Source organism: Bombina bombina, chromosome 4 (genome assembly GCF_027579735.1).
Source record: "Bombina bombina isolate aBomBom1 chromosome 4, aBomBom1.pri, whole genome shotgun sequence".
In the NCBI taxonomy this organism is placed as follows: Eukaryota; Metazoa; Chordata; class Amphibia; order Anura; family Bombinatoridae; genus Bombina; species Bombina bombina.
The window spans coordinates 831,865,878-831,882,052 of record NC_069502.1 but is presented as its reverse complement, the minus strand read 5'-3'; the positions used below and the strand labels follow the sequence as shown (position 1 = coordinate 831,882,052).

The 16,175-nt window shown below is 42.3% G+C and overlaps 1 protein-coding gene across 2 annotated transcripts in view; it reads left to right on the top strand.

The window, feature by feature from the left end:
- LOC128657174 (gastrula zinc finger protein XlCGF66.1-like) overlaps nt 1–16,175 on the top strand; it is a 73,421-nt gene that overhangs the window by 29,858 nt on the left and 27,388 nt on the right. The gene's annotated exons all lie outside the window — the stretch shown is intronic.

Genomic DNA, 16,175 nt, shown 5'->3' with positions numbered 1-16,175 from the left:
CTCTCTCACCCTCTGCTTCATGTAAATGGTACACACACATGCCCTCTCTTCCCTTCTCTCTCTCACCCTCTGCTTTAGGTAAATGATACACACACATGCCCTCTCTTCCCTTCTCTCTCTCACCCTCTGCTTTAGGTAAATGATACACACATATGCCCTCTCTTCCCTTCTCTCTCTCACCCTCTGCTTTAGGTAAATGATACACACACATGCCCTCTCTTCCCTTCTCTCTCATCCTCTGCTTCATGTAAATGGTACACAAACATGCCCTCTCTTCCCTTCTCTTTCTCACCCTCTGCTTCAGGTAAATGATACACACACATGCCCTCTCTTCCCTTCTCTCTCTCACACTCTGCTTCAGGTAAATGATACACACACATGCCCTCTCTTCCCTTCTCTCTCACCCTCTGCTTCATGTAAATGGTACACAAACATGCCCTCTCTTCCCTTCTCTCTCTCACCCTCTGCTTCATGTAAATAATACACACACATGCCCTCTCTTCCCTTCTCTCTCACCCTCTGCTTCAAGAAAAATGGTACACACACATGCCCTCTCTTCCCTTCTCTCTCACCCTCTGCTTCATGTAAATGATACACATACATGCCCTCTCTTCCCTTCTCTCTCATCCTCTGCTTCATGTAAATGATACACACACATGCGCTCTATTCCTTCTCTCTCACCCTCTGCTTCATGTAAATAGTACACACACAGGCCCTCTCTTCCCTTCTCTCTCACCCTCTGTTTCATGTAAATGATACACACACACACCCTCTTGTCCCTTCTCTTTCACCCTCTGCTTCATGTGAATGATACACACACATGCGCTCTCTTCCTTCTCTCTCACCCTCTGCTTCATGTAAATAGTACACACACATGCCCTCTCTTCCTTCTCTCTCATCCTCTGCTTTATGTAAATGATACACACACATGCCCTCTCTTCCCTTCTCTCTCACCCTCTGTTTCATGTAAATGACACACACACACACACCCTCTTGTCCCTTCTCTTTCACCCTCTGCTTCATGTAAATGATACACACACATGCCCTCTCTTCCCTTCTCTCTTACCCTCTGCTTCATGTAAATGATACACACACACATGCCCTCTCTTGCCTTCTCTCTCACCCTCTGCTTTAGGTAAATGATACACACACATGCCCTCTCTTCCATTCTCTCTCACTCTCTGCTTCATGTAAATGATACACACACATGCCCTCTCTTCCCTTCTCTCTTACCCTCTGCTTCATGTAAATGATACACACACACATGCCCTCTCTTGCCTTCTCTCTCACCCTCTGCTTTAGGTAAATGATACACACACATGCCCTCTCTTCCTTCTCTCTCTCACCCTCTGCTTCATGTAAATTATACACACACACACCCTCTTGTCCCTTCTCTCTCACCCTCTGCTTCATGTGAATGATACACACACATGCCCTCTCTTCCCTTCTCTCTTACCATGTGCGTTATATAAATTGCCACAATATATTATCAAAAAGAAACTCTGGATTGTTTCAGAAGTATTAGTGCAAATATGCAATGTACAGTTTAAGGTGTCTAATGCATTTAATGCGATGCAATAAAGTGCGGCAGTAAGTGACAGTTCATATAATAAAGTGCTTTGGTGCCAAGAGCATAATTATACCCAGAATACACTTATAGTCCATTATAATCCACTAGCCTTATGGCCTCTCTTACCGGACTTCTGCTTACTTCTAATGGGCACGGGAATAAACGTATTGCCTCTCCGAGTGTTCACAGGTCTTCACTAGTGTGGCTTGGCGTCCTCATGGATCTGCTGTCATTGCTCTTTCGTCACTCTGTTCCGCCCATCCTCATCATCGGGTCATCTCCTCCAATGGCAGTAGAACACCTACTCACACCTCCCCCAGCAAGCTGTGTGTAGTGGATAAACTGACGATGCAATAGGCAAAAGAAAATAAGCATCCGCCACAATATAGTTAAAATCCAAACTTTATTCACATCCTGGTTAAAACAAACTTTCCAAGGAAGTTGGCAGCAACATAGAACAAAAGAAAGTGGTGTGGCACTGATGGCTTACGCATTTCGGCTAAAAAGCCGTAATCATAGCCTGCAGTACCTAGTGTCACACCGGTTAAAATAATTGCAAATCGCATCCTATTGGATAATAAAAATAATGATAACAACACCCACTTTCTGTGATGAAAGTTAACACTTTCAATACACACAACAATGCCATACTGAGGAACCAGAAGAAAATATATACGAAGTGCCTGAGGTAAAAGATGACTTAGTGATAGGCACTCATAGGAACATCTACTTGAAACTACAGAAATATGAAGAATATGGGGCATATATAAATGACCAGAGCTATCCCGGTTCTGGTAAGCAGAATAGAGGCAGTGGAAAATAGTAAACTTTGATTGATAGAGAAGGGCAGTGCTATAGATGATAATGAACATACTGTTCATTAGCTAATAGTAGCTCATCATTTAATGAGGGGGAGAGACTAAGAGATGGAAACCCTACACATGATGTCAAGATGGACAGATGATTAATCATAGCCGAAACGCATAGGCCATCAGTGCCACACCACTTTTTTTTGTTCTTTGTTGCTGCCAACTTCCTTGGAAAGTTTGTTTTAACCAGGATGCGGATGCTTCTTTTCTTTTGCCCGTTATATAAATGGCGCACACACACACACCCTCTGTTCCCTTCTCTCTCTCACCCTCTGCTTTATGTAAATGGTACACACACACCCTCACTTCTCTCTCATCCTATGGTTCATGAAAATACTACACACACAATCTGTATTCTATGTCACCTTTGCTTCTTATTCATAGTACATACACATGAGCTGTATTATCTTCTCTCCCACCTTCTACTTCATGGTAATGGCACAGACACATTCCCTCTCTCTCACCCACTGTTTCGTGTGAATTATTTATACACATGCCCTTGATTCTCTTCATTCTCGCCCTCTGATTCACGTAAATGATACACACACATGCCCTTTCTTTCCTTCTCTCTTACATGTGTGTTATATAAATGGCACACACACACCCTCTGTTCCCTAATCTCTCTAACCCTCTGCTTCATGTAAATAGTACACACACCTTCTGTTCCCCTTCTCACTCACCCTCTGCTTCATGTAAATAGTATCTTTAAAAATAGTGTGTGTGTGATGCGCTAGGCTAAACCCACCTAGCCTTTCTACGATAACTGCCTCCTTCCTAGACAGTAAAAATAAATATAGAGAATATAAACAAGTTTGTAGAGGCGCTTACAGCTGTGGGTATTATCGCTCTAAGTATAAAAGTGGATACTAATCAATAAAATATAGTTTTATACAATTTCTTTGGATATTCCAGGTGTTCAGTTAGAAAGGATATAGTAATATAATTTTATAATTTTGTGGCTCTAAAAACATAAAATAATCTATATACCATAGGGTAAACAATGATTTTTATTCCAATGCTCTAAAATGGTGGATACATAAAATGCTAGACACAATAAAATCATTCAACAAACCACAGTCACACTTCCATTCATAAAAACTATCAAATGTATAGGCCAGAAAGAAAGTCAGTCCTATCTGTTCACAATGCAATTATAGGCTTTCTACAATGTTGCTATACAATCGTAACAAAAAATATATGCAATATCAAAATATAAAAATCTATATGAAATAAGTTAATAAAATGTTTCAAAGGATGGCTACAATAATTGACTTGAGGAGTTAGCAATTGGCAACGGCAAACAGTTGGTTTTTCCGATTATGGATTTGTATCCCTTAAGAGTCTTTTCATATTCTTAAGATTCTTTTTACAAGCAGTTCCTTATCAGATCCTCAGATCTCAAGACAAACGGATGTTTAGGGATTGGTAACGTCAATAGCCTTAAAACCACCTGGCTATGGTTCACCCAAACAATCTTTGCAGCGTATGCGTATAACTTTAAACTTTAAGAATCACAGTCTCAAAAGGCACTCTTACCGCCTTGGTGTATTAGCTCACTTCTATGCCTGCTGTTCTCACCTGCAGGTCTCCGGAATAACAGCTTCACACTCACCGGGAATCTTCGCGCTGCTAGCTTAGCATCTGACGTCACTGGTTACCATCAGCTGTGCAGTGTAGGTATGTGGAAATCGTATTATACTTGCGCAAGTAATTTCCTTTTCAGCAGCCCTCAATCTGTTCACTCTGCTCTTAGTACTCAGTACGCAGAGGTTTTCCGGGCTCAAAACTTTATCCTTCGTTAGATGCAAATGTTGTGATCGTGCAGGTTATCCAAGTGCTCAGTCCTTCTACGCGTTTCACCCCACTCAAAACGGGGCTTTCTCAAGATCTTGAGAAAGCCCAGTTTTGAGTGGGGTGAAACGCGTAGAAGGACTGAGCACTTGGATAACCTGCACGATCACAACATTTGCATCTAACGAAGGATAAAGTTTTGAGCCCGGAAAATCACTGAGTACTAAGAGCAGAGTGAACAGATTGAGGGCTGCTGAAAAGGAAATTACTTGCGCAAGTATAATATGATTTCCACATACCTACACTGCACAGCTGATGGTAACCGGTGACGTCAGACGCTAAGCTAGCAGCGCGAAGATTCCCGGTGAGTGTGAAGCTGTTATTCCGGAGACCTGCGGGTGAGAACAGCAGGCATAGAAGTGAGCTAATACACCAAGGCGGTAAGAGTGCCTTTTGAGACTGTGATTCTTAAAGTTTAAAGTTATACGCATACGCTGCAGAGATTGTTTGGGTGAACCAAAGCCAGGTGGTTTTAAGGCTATTGACGTTACCAATCCCTAAACATCCGTTTGTCTTGAGATCTGAGGATCTGATAAGGAACTGCTTGTAAAAAGAATCTTAAGAATATGAAAAGACTCTTAAGGGATACAAATCCATAATCGGAAAAACCAACCGTTTGCCGTTGCCAATTGCTAACTCCTCAAGTCAATTATTGTAGCCATCCTTTGAAACATTTTATTAACTTATTTCATATACATTTTTATATTTTGATATTGCATATATTTTTTGTTACGATTGTATAGCAACATTGTAGAAAGCCTATAATTGCATTGTGAACAGATAGGACTGACTTTCTTTCTGGCCTATACATTTGATAGTTTTTATGAATGGAAGTGTGACTGTGGTTTGTTGAATGATTTTATTGTGTCTAGCATTTTATGTATCCACCATTTTAGAGCATTGGAATAAAAATCATTGTTTACCCTATGGTATATAAATTATTTTGTGTTTTTAGAGCCACAAAATTATAAAATTATATTACTATATCCTTTCTAACTGAACACCTGGAATATCCAAAGAAATTGTATAAAACTATATTTTATTGATTAGTATCCACTTTTATACTTAGAGCGATAATACCCACAGCTGTAAGCGCCTCTACAAACTTGTTTATTTTCTCTTCATGTAAATAGCACACACACCCTCTGTTCCATTCTTTCTCACCCTCTGCTTCATGTAAATAATACACACACACATGCCCTCTCTTCACTTCTCTCTCACCCTCTGCTTCATGTAAATGGTACACATAAATGCCCTCTCTTCCCTTCTCTCTCACCCTCTGGTTCATGTAACTGGTACACACACATGCCCTCTCTTCTTTCTCATCCTCTGCTTCATGTGAATAGTACATACACACACCCTCTCTTCCCTTCTCTCTTACCCTCTGCTTCATGAAAATACTACACACACACACACACAATCTCTATTCTATTTAACCTCTGCTTCTTATTCATAGTACATACACATTGCTTTATTATCTTCTCTCCCACCTTCTGCTTTATGCTAATAGAACACACACATGCCCTCTGTTCTCTCTCATCCTCTGATTCATGTAAATGATACACACACACCCTCTCTTCCCTCTCTCTCACCCTCTGCTTCATGTAAATGGTACACACATATGCCCTCTCTTCCCTTCTCTCTCACCCTCTGCTTCATGTAAATGGTACACACATATGCCCTCTCTTCCCTTCTCTCTCACCCTCTGCTTCATGTAAATGGTACACACATATGCCCTCTCTTCCCTTCTCTCTCACCCTCTGCTTCATGTAAATGACATACACACATGCCCTCTCTTCCTTCTCTCTTACCCTCTGCTTCATGTAAATGATAAATACACATGTTCTCTCTTCCCTTCTCTCTCACCTTCTTCTTTATGTAAATGGTACACACACATGCCCTCTCTTCCCTTCTCTCTCACCTTCTTCTTCATGTAAATGGTACACACACATGCCCTCTCTTCCTTCTCTCTTACCCTCTGCTTCATGTAAATGATACACACACATGCCCTCTCTTCCCTTCTCTCTCATCCTCTGCTTCATGTAAATAATACACACACGCCTTCTCTTCTTTCTCATCCTCTGCTTCATGGGAATAGTACCTACACACACCCTCTCTTCCCTTCTCTCTCACCCTCTGCTTCATGAAAATACTACACACACAATCTCTATTCTATTTCACCTCTGCTTCTTATTCATAGTACATACAAATGGCTTTATTATCTTCTCTCCCACCTTCTGCGTCATGCTAATGGCACACACACACATGCCCTCTCTCTCACCCTCTGCTTCATGTAAATAGAACACACATGCCCTCTCTTCCCTTCTCTCTCACCCTCTGCTTCATGTAAATGGTACACACACATGCCCTCTCTTCCCTTCTCTCTCGCCCTCTGCTTCATGTAAATGGTACACACACATGCCCTCTCTTCCCTTCTCTCTCGCCCTCTGCTTCATGTAAATGGTACACACACATGCCCTCTCTTCCCTTCTCTCTCACCCTCTGCTTCATGTAAATGATACACACACATGCCCTCTCTTCCTTCTCTCTCACCCTCTTCTTCATGTAAATGCTACACACACATGCACTCTCTTCCCTTCTCTTTCACCGTCTGCTGCATGCAAATACTACACAAACACACAATCTCTATTCTATTTCACCTGTGCTTCTTATTCATAGTACATAGCATGGCTTTATTTTCTTCTCTCTCACCTTCTGCTTCATGTTAATGGCGCACACACACATGCCCTCGCTCTCACCCTCTGCTTTGTGTGAATAATACATACACCTGCCCTTGATTCTCTTAATTTGTCACCCTCTGATTCATGTAAATCATACTCACACATGTCCTTTCCTCCCTTCCTTCTCTCTTACCATGTGCATTATATAAACAGCGCACACACACACATCCGCTGTTCCCTTCTCTCTCACCCTCTGCTTCATGTAAATGGTACACACACATGCCCTCTCTTCCCTTCTCTCTCACCCTCTGCTTCATGTAAATGGTACACACACATGCCCTCTCTTCCCTTCTCTCTCACCCTCTGCTTCATGTAAATGATACACACACATGCCCTCTCTTGCCTTCTCTCTCACCCTCTGCTTCATGTAAATGGTACACACACATGCCCTCTCTTCCCTTCTCTCTCACCCTCTGCTTCATGTAAATGATACATATGCCCTCTCTTCCTTCTCTCTCACCTTCTGCTTCATGTTAATGGCGCACACACACATGCCCTCGCTCTCACCCTCTGCTTTGTGTGAATAATACATACACCTGCCCTTGATTCTCTTCATTTGTCACCCTCTGATTCATGTAAATCATACTCACACATGCCCTTTCCTCCCTTCCTTCTCTCTTACCATGTGTGTTATATAAACGGCGCACACACACATCCGCTGTTCCCTTCTCTCTCACCCTCTGCTTCATGTAAATAGTACACACACATGCCCTCTCTTCCCTTCTCTCTCACCCTCTGCTTCATGTAAATGATACATATGCCCTCTCTTCCTTCTCTCTTACCCTCTGCTCCATGTAACTGGTACACACACATGCCCTCTCTTCCCTTCTCTCTCTCACCCTCTGCTTCATGTAAATAATACACACACATGCCCTCTATTCTTTCTCATCCTCTGCTTCATGTGAATAGTCCATACACACACCATCTCTTCCCTTCTCTCTCACCCTCTGCTTCATGAAAATACTAAACACACAATCTCTATTCTATTTCACCTCTGCTTCTTATTCATAGTGCTTACACATGACCTTTTATTATCTTCTCTCTCCCACCTTCTGCTTCATGCTAATGGCACACACACATGCCCTCTGTTCTGTCTCATCCTCTGCTTCATGTAAATGGTACACACACATGCCCTCTCTTCCCTTCTCTCTCACCCTCTGCTTCATGCTAATGGCACACACACATGCCCTCTCTTCCCTTCATGAACCAGAGGATGAGAGAGAAGGGAAGAGAGGGCATATATGTGTACTATTCACATGAAGCAGAGGATGAGATAGAAGAGAGGGCATGTGTGTGTACCATTTACATGAATCAGAGGGTGAGAGAGAAGGAAGAGAGGGCATGTGTGTGTATCATTTACATGAAGCAGAGGGTGAGAGAGAGAAGGGAACAGTGGATGTGAGTGTGCCATTTATATAACGCACATGGTAAGAGAAAAAGGAGGAAAGAGCATGTGTGAGTATGATTTACATGAATCAGAGGGTGAGAATGAAGAGAATCGAGGGCAGGTGTATGTATTATTCACACAAGTAGAGGGTGAGAGAGAAGGGAACAGTGTGTGTGTACTGTTTACATGAAGCAGAGGGTGAGGTGAGAGAAGGGAACAGAGGATGTGTGTGTCATTTATTTAAACGCACATGGTAAGAGAGAAGGGAAGAATGGGCATGTGTGTGTGTATCATTTACATGAAGCAGAGGGTGAGAGAGAAGGAAAGAGAGGGTGTGTGTGTATAATTTACATGAAGCAGAGGATGAGACAGAACAGAGGGCATGTGTGTGTGCCATTAGCATGAAGCAGAAGATGGGAGAGAAGATAATAAAAGGTCATGTGTATGCACTATGAAGAAGAAGCAGAGGGTGAGAGAGAGAAGGGAACAGACGGTGTGTGTGTGCCATTTATATAACACACATAAGAAGCAGAGGGTGAGAGAGAGAAGGGAAGAAAGGCATGTGTGTGTATCATTTACATGAAACACAGGGAGAGAATAAAGAGAATCAAGGGCATGTGTATGAATAATTCACACAAAACAGAGGGTGAGAGAGAGAGGGCATGTGTGTGTGCCATTAGCATGAAGCAGAAGGTGGGAGAGAAGATAATAAAGCCATGTGTATGTACTATGAATAAGAAGCAAAGGTGAAATAGAATAGAGATTGTGCGTTTGCGTAGTATTTGCATGCAGCAGAGGGTGAAAGAGTAGGGAAGAGAGGGCATGTGTGTGTACCAGTTACATGAAGCTGAGGATAAGAGAGAAGGCTAGACAGGGCATGTGTGTGTATCATTTACATGAAGCAGAGGGTAAGAGAGAAGGGAAGAGAGGGTGTGTGTGTGTACCATTTACATGAAGCAGAGGGGGAGAGAGCATGTGTGTGTACCATTTTTCTTGAAGCAGAGGGTAAGAGAGAAGGGAAGAGAGAGGGCATGTGTGTGTATCATTTACATGAAGCAGAGGGTGAAAGAGAAGGGAAGAGAGGGTGTGTGTGTGCACCATTTACATGAAGCAGAGGGTGAGAGAGAAGGAAGAGAGGGCATGTGTGTGTATCATTTACATGAAGCAGAGGGTGAAAGAGAAGGGAAGAGAGGGCATGTGTGTGTATCATTTACATGAAGCAGAGGGTGAGAGAGAAGGGATGAGAGGGCATGTGTGTGTGTGCACCATTTACATGAAGCAGAGGGTGAGAGAGAAGGAAGAGAGGGCATGTGTGTGTATCATTTACATGAAGCAGAGGGTGAAAGAGAAGGGAAGAGAGGGCATGTGTGTGTATCATTTACATGAAGCAGAGGGTGAGAGAGAAGGGATGAGAGGGCATGTGTGTGTATCATTTACATGAAGCAGAGGGTGAAAGAGAAGGGAAGAGAGGGCATGTGTGTGTGTATTATTTTCATGAAGCAGAGGGTGAAAGAGAAGGGAAGAGAGGGCATGTGTGTGTGTACCATATACATGAAGCAGAGGGTAAGAAAGAGAGAAGGGAACAGAGGATGTGTGTGTGCCATTTATATAACGCACATGGTAAGAGAGAAGTGTGTAAGCACTATGAATAAGAAGCAGAGGTGAAATAGAATAGAGATTGTGTGTGTAGTATTTTCATGAAGCAGAGGGTGAGAGAGAGAAGAGAGGGTGTGTGTATGTACTATTCACATGAAGCAGAGGATGAGAAAGAAGAGAGGGCATGTGTGTGTGTTATTTACATGAAGCAGAGGGTGAGAGAGAAGGGAAGAGAGGGCATGTGTGTGTACCATTTACATGAAGCAGAGGGTGAGAGAGAAGGGAAGAGAGGGCGTGTGCGTAATATTTTCTTGAAGCAGAGGGTGCGAGAGAAGGGAAGAGTGGGTATGTGTGTGTACCATTTACATGAAGCAGAGGGTGAGAGAGAAGGGAAGAGAGGACATGTGTGTGTACCATTTACATAAAGCAGAGGGTGAGAGAGAAGGGAAGAGAGGGCATGTGTGTGTGCCATTAGCATGAAGCAGAGGGTGAGAGAGAAGGGAGGAGTGGGCATGTGTGTACCATTTACATGAAGCAGAGGGTGAGAGAGAAGGGAAGAGAGGGCATGTGTGTGTATCATTTACATGAAGCAGAGGGTGAGAGAAGGGAAGAGAGGGCATGTGTGTGTACCATTTACATGAAGCAGAGGATGAGACAGAACAGAGGGCATGTGTGTGTGCCATTAGCATGAAGCAGAAGGTGGGAGAGAAGATAATAAAAGGTCATGTGTAAGCACTATGAATAAGAAGCAGAGGTGAAATAAAATAGAGATTGTGTGTGTAGTATTTTCATGAAGCAGAGGGTGAGAGAGAATGGAAGTGAGGGTGTGTGTATGTACCATTCACATGAAGCAGAGGATGAGAAAGAAGAGAGGGAATGTGTGTGTACCAGTTATGTGAAGCAGAGGGTGAGATAGAAGGAAGAGAGGGCGTATGTGTAGTATCTGCATGAAGCAGAAGTGAGAGAGAAGGAAAGAGAGGGCATGTGTGTGTATAGTATTTGCATGAGGCATAGGGTGAGAGAGAAGGGAAGAGTGGGTATGTGTTTGTATCATTTACATGAAGCAGAGGGCGAGAGAGAAGGGAAGAGAGGGCATGTGTCTGTACCATTTACATGAAGCAGAGGGTGAAAGAGAAGGGAAGAGAGGGTATGTGTGTGTACCGTGTACATGAAGCAGAGGGTGAGACAGAAGGGAAGAGAGGGCATGTTTGGGTACCATTTACATGAATATAAATGAAACAAACAAAGAAGGCGCCACCATAGTGCACAATCAGTGGTAAAAGACACGCCGTTAACGCAAGTAATACTATACTTAAAAAATTCCAGACACTTGACAAGTGTCACAAGCGCCTCCTGGACTCGTCCAGCTAACTCACACTCTTGCACTTTCTGGATCCGATGTCCGTATGTGGCTGGTACTCCCCTCGGCTGGAAGACACCCGACGTCTGATGTTAAGTCCTTACACCGCAATACTGTGTTCAAATGCTCCAGAGAACTAAAGTCAGTGGTTAGCCGGGAAATTATCCTTTAACAAAGGATCACAGAGCAGGTATATAGAAATAAAAGTCTGTGGAACAAAGTCTTAGTTAAAAGAATAAAAATACTTTATTGTTAGCACCTAGGGACACTATAGTTTAGGATGGTTTTAGCTATGTTTCTTTTGTGTTCACCCCATCTTTTTTTGAGGGGTCTAGAGGTTCTCCCCACATATTGAACCTCACAGCTGCACTCCAGCATATAGACTTCAAATGATGAATCGCAAGTGAAGTGTGTTTTAATGCTAAATTTCTCCTTACTAACAAATGATGTAAATTCTTTCCTTTTGTCATTAGTATATGCACATAGACCACAATTCGAGCGGTTGCATTTGTAAAATCCAGGTTTTCCCAGGAATTCATTCTCAACGGTCCCAGTATTAAATTGTTGGACTTTAGTTTTAGGATGATAAGTCTTCATTACCACTTTACTGGGGGCTAGTTTCCTTTTTAAAGTAGGTGTTCTTCTAAAGGTACATATTGGATGATGCCCTACACAATCTCTTAATAGTGGATCTCCCGCCAATATATGCCAGTATTTCTCCAGGATATTTTTAATTTTATTGTGATTGTTATTATATTGTGTGATGAATCTAACTCCCTTGGTCATGGCTTCATCATTCCTAAAATCTACCCTCTCTTGTTTGTTTGTCTGGGAAGGAAACAAAATAGAAGCCCAGAATTTTGTTAATAGTCTGAATGAGAACGAAATGGGTCTTAATTTTACATCAAAAATTGAGGAAATCAGTGTTGAATTTCTTGATCTAATACTTGAATGGGATAATTCAGGTAATGTTATCACCAGAACGTTCTTTAAGTCAGTTGATACAAATAGCTATTTGAATTTTAAAACCAATCATCATCTGCCTTGGAAAAAGAATATTCCTTACAACCAATTTTGTAGGATACGTAGAAATTGCACCAATTTAGACACATTTGATAACCAGGCATTATTATTGAAAAATAGGTTTCTTGAGAGACATTACCCTAGGGATCTCATAGAAAAGAGTTATTTGAAAGCGAGAAATAAATGCAGAGAAGATTTCTTTGCTAATTATACTGACAAAGATATAGTCACATATAGACCCGAGAGGGTAGATTTTAGGAATGATGAAGCCATGACCAAGGGAGTTAGATTCATCACACAATATAATAACAATCACAATAAAATTAAAAATATCCTAGGGAAATACTGGCATATATTGGCAGGAGATCCACTATTAAGAGATTGTGTAGGGCATCATCCAATATGTACCTTTAGAAGAGCACCTACTTTAAAAAGCAAACTAGCCCCCAGTAAAGTGGTAATGAAGACTTACCATCCTAAAACTAAAGTCCAACAATTTAAGACCGGGACCGTTGAGAATAAATTCCTGGGAAAACCTGGATTTTACAAATGCAACCGCCCAAATTGTGGTCTATGTGCATATACTAATGACAAAAGGACAGAATTTACATAATTTGTTAGCAAGGAGAAATTTAGCATTAAAACACACTTTACTTGCGATTCATCATTTGTAGTCTATATGCTGGAGTGCAGCTGTGGGGTTCAATATGTGGGGAGAACCTCTAGACCCCTCAAAAAAAGATGGGTTGAACACAAAAGAAACATAGCTAAAAACATCCTAAACCATAGTGTCCCTAGGTGCTAACAATAAAGTCTTTTTATTCTTTTAACTAAGACTTTTGTTCCACAGACTTTTATTCCTATATACCTGCTCTATGATCCTTTGTTAAAGGATAATTTCCCGGCTAACCACTGACTGTAGTTCTCTGGAGCATTTGATCACAGTATTGCGGTATAAGGACTTAACATCAGACGTCGGGTGTCTTCCAGCCCAGGGGAGTACCAGCCACATACGGACATCGGATCCAGAAAGTGCAAGAGTGTGAGTTAGCTGGACGACTCCTAAGAGTCCAGGAGGCGCTTATGACACTTCTCAAGTGTCTGGAATTTTGTAAGTACAGTATTACTTGCGTTAACGGCGTGTCTTTTACCACTTATTGTGCACTATGGTGGCGCCTTCTTTGTTTCATTTATATCTGTAGATTCTATCGTCTTGGACCACCAACAAGAGATCTGAAGAAGCAGCTTGCCACCACCTATCGAATTTAATACCAGCGGTTTGTTGGATATCCATTTTGGACTTTGAACTTTTTTTTGTTACTTTTTTAGTCAGGTGCCATATGTCTTTTGGCGTTTGTGTGTTCTGTCTGGTAATATCCTGCCAACCTATAGTATACCATTTGTGATTTATATAATATTCACATTCAAATATTGAGGTTACTTGCATTACCAGTTTATGTATTTGGTTTGAATTTGAATAGTTTTCCAGACCAAATCTTAACATTGTTGGCGCACTGATTTTTATGTTTTGTTGACCATTTACATGAAGCAGAGGGTGAGAGAGAGGACATGTGTGTGTGCCATTAGCATGAAGCAGAGGATGAGACAGAACAGAGGGCATGTGTGTGTGCCATTAGCATGAAGCAGAAAGTGGGAGAGAAGATAATAAAGGTCATGTGTAAGCAGTATAAAATAGAATAGAGATTGTGTGTGTAGTATTTTCATGTAGCAGAGGGTGAGAGAGAAGGGAAGAGAGGGTGTGTGTATGTACTATTCACATGAAGCAGAGGATGAGAAAGAAGAGAAGGAGTGTGTGTATTATTTACATGAAGCAGAGGATGAGAGAGAAGGGACAAGAGGGCGTATGTGTGTGTGTATCATTTACATGAAGCAGAGGGTAAAAGAGAGAAGAGAACAGAGGGTGTGTGTATGTACTATTCACATGAAGCAGAGGATTAGAAAGAAGAGAGGGCATGTGTGTGTATTATTTACATGAAGCAGAGGGTGAGAGAGAAGGGAAGAGAGGGCATGTGTGTACCACTTACATGAAGCAGAGGGTGAGAGAGAAGGGAAGAGAGGGCATGAGTGTGTGCCATTAGTATGAAGCAGAAGGTAGGAGAGAAGGGAAGAGAGGGCATGTGTGTGTACCATTTACATGAAGCAGAGGGTGAGAGAGAAGGGAAGAGAGGGCATATGTGTGTACCATTTTACATGAAGCAGAGGGTGAGAGAGAAGGGAAGAGAGGGCATGTGTGTGTACCATTTACATGAACCAGAGGATGAGACAGAACAGAGGGCATGTGTGTGTGCCATTAGCATGAAGCAGAAGGTGGGAGAGAGAAGATAATAAAAGGTCATGTGTAAGCACTATGAATATGAAGCAGAGGTGAAATAGAATAGAGATTGTGTGTGTGTAGTATTTTCATGAAGCAGAGGGTAAGAGAAGGGAAGAGAGGGTGTGTGTATGTACTATTCACATGAAGCAGAGGATGAGAAAGAAGAGAGGGCATGTGTGTGTATTATTTACATGACGCAGAGGGTGAGAGAGAAGGGAAGAAAGGGCATGTGTGTGTATCATTTACATGAATCAGAGGGTGAGAGAGAAGGGAAGAGAGGGCGTGTGCGTAATATTTTCATGTGAATAATACACACACACATGCCCTCTCTCCCCTTCTCTCTCACCCTCTGCTTCATGTAACTGGTACATACACATGCCCTCTCTTCTCTCTCATCCTCTGCTTCATGTAACTGGTACACACACATGCCCTCTCTTCTCTCTCATCCTCTGCTTCATGTAACTGGTACACACACATGCCCTCTCATCCCTTCTAACTCACCCTCTGCTTCATGTAAATGATACACACACATTCCCTCTCTTTCCATCTCTCTCACCTTCTTCTTCATGTAAATTATACACACATGCCCTCTCTTCTCTCTCACCCTCTGCTTCATGTAACTGGTACACACACATGCCCTCTCATCCCTTCTCTCTTACGCTCTGCTTCATGTGAATAGTACACACACACATGCCCTCTCATCCCTTCTCTCTTACTCTCTGCTTCATGTAAATGATACACACACATGCCCTCTCTTCCCTTCTCTCTTACCCTCTGCTTCATGTAAATGATACTCACACATGCACTCTCTTCCCTTCTCTCTCACCCTCTGCTTCATGTAAATTATACACGCTCATGCCCTCTCTTCTCTTCTCTCTCAACTTCTGCTTCATGTAAATGATACACACATGCACTCTATGGGGCCTATCTAATGGAGTTTGATGTCCCGTGTTTCTGGCGAGCCTGCAGACTCGCCAGAAACAGCAGTTATAAAGCAGCGGTCACAAAGGCCGCTGCTCCATAACCCTGTCCGCCTGCTCTGAGCAGGCGACAGACATCGCAGGAATTCAACCCAATCGAGTATGATCGGGTTGATTGACACCTCCCTGCTGGCGGCCCATTGGCCGCGAGTCTGCAGGGGGCGGCGTTGCACCACCAGCTCTTGTGAGCTGCTGGTGCAATGCTGAATACGGAGAGCGTATTGCTCTCCGTATTCAGCGAGGTCTGGCGGACCTGATCTGCAGTGTCGGATCAGGTCCGGCAGACTTTGTTAAATTAGATGCCTATATCTCATCTCCTCACGCTCTAGTTCATCAAATGGTATTCTGAAAACTGTTTTTATTGTGAATTCAGTCATTTTGGCCGTTACTAAATATGTGATAATAAAGGAATAAAATGGCAACTGGTACTTTGCAATATAATTATCCTTTTGAATCAATTACT